Below are 1,116 nucleotides of genomic sequence, written 5' to 3'. Positions count from 1 at the left end.
CCCTTCCATAGTCTTGCACTTAATTTTGTACTCATAATTTTGTTTTATTTTTTATTTTTTTGTGTCTTGTCTTTTTTTTTTTTCTTAGGGCTACACCCGCAGCATATGGAGGTTTCCAGGCCAGGAGTCGATTCGGAGCTACAGCTGCCAGCCTACACCAGAGCCACAGCAATTCTGGATCTGAGCCGTGTCTGCGACCTGCACCACAGCTCATGGCAAGGCCAGATCCTTAACCCACTGAGCAAGGTCAGGGATCGAGCCCACGTCCTCATGGATACTAGTCAGATTCGTTAACCACTGAACCACAATGGGAACTCCGTGTACTCATAATTTTAAAATTTCTTTTCTTGAACAGGGCTCCCAAGATTATATAGACCTGGGGGCCCATAAAGGTTGGATTGGTTCTCAAAGTTTCTTGTCAGTCAAAGGAAGATTTAGTTGATCATATAATGCTCAATGTTTAATAATAAGCAACTTGCCAGTTCATCAAGAATAATAAATATTTTTTCCAGTTGATATGCTCATAGAGAAATTTACTGTTAATATTTCATGTGAGGACACTGAAAAATATAATACAGTCCGTTGGCAATGATGTTACAGTATGGCAATATATCACAGAAAAATGCAACCTTATTCTGCCTACAGTGTTTCCTTACATTTTCAGGAGAGCACGAAAGGGCCCTGGAGTCAAGTTTGCTGGGAAAGTTTGTTATGGGATGGAGAGAGGAGAAGAATAATAGCAACCTCAAGGGGGAGGAGAAAGAATAAAATAGAAAGAAGATGAGCTAAAAGGACAAGCACATCATGTACAGAAAGGATATTATCCAGCCACGGTAGAGTAGAAAGATAAACCATCTCATGGAACTGGAAAATTCAACAACTTGTGTAGAATTTTCCATTGCCATCATGCATAAAATGAGAGCAGTAAAATCAAAGCATTATTAGTAATGAAGAAACTAGATTTTCAATGCAACTAAACGACAAGATGATATAAAGGTAATTGGTCATGAGAATGTTTAGCATAAGTAATGGGTTGTCTATTTTGAAAATTGCTTTACCATAATTAAATTACATAAGCCACTGTTTCATTGCAGCACATTCCAATATACCATACTT

This window comes from Phacochoerus africanus, chromosome 1 (assembly GCF_016906955.1).
Source record: "Phacochoerus africanus isolate WHEZ1 chromosome 1, ROS_Pafr_v1, whole genome shotgun sequence".
Taxonomy (NCBI): Eukaryota; Metazoa; Chordata; class Mammalia; order Artiodactyla; family Suidae; genus Phacochoerus; species Phacochoerus africanus.
The sequence above is the reverse complement of the archived record's forward strand: the minus strand, read 5'-3'. Positions refer to the sequence as shown.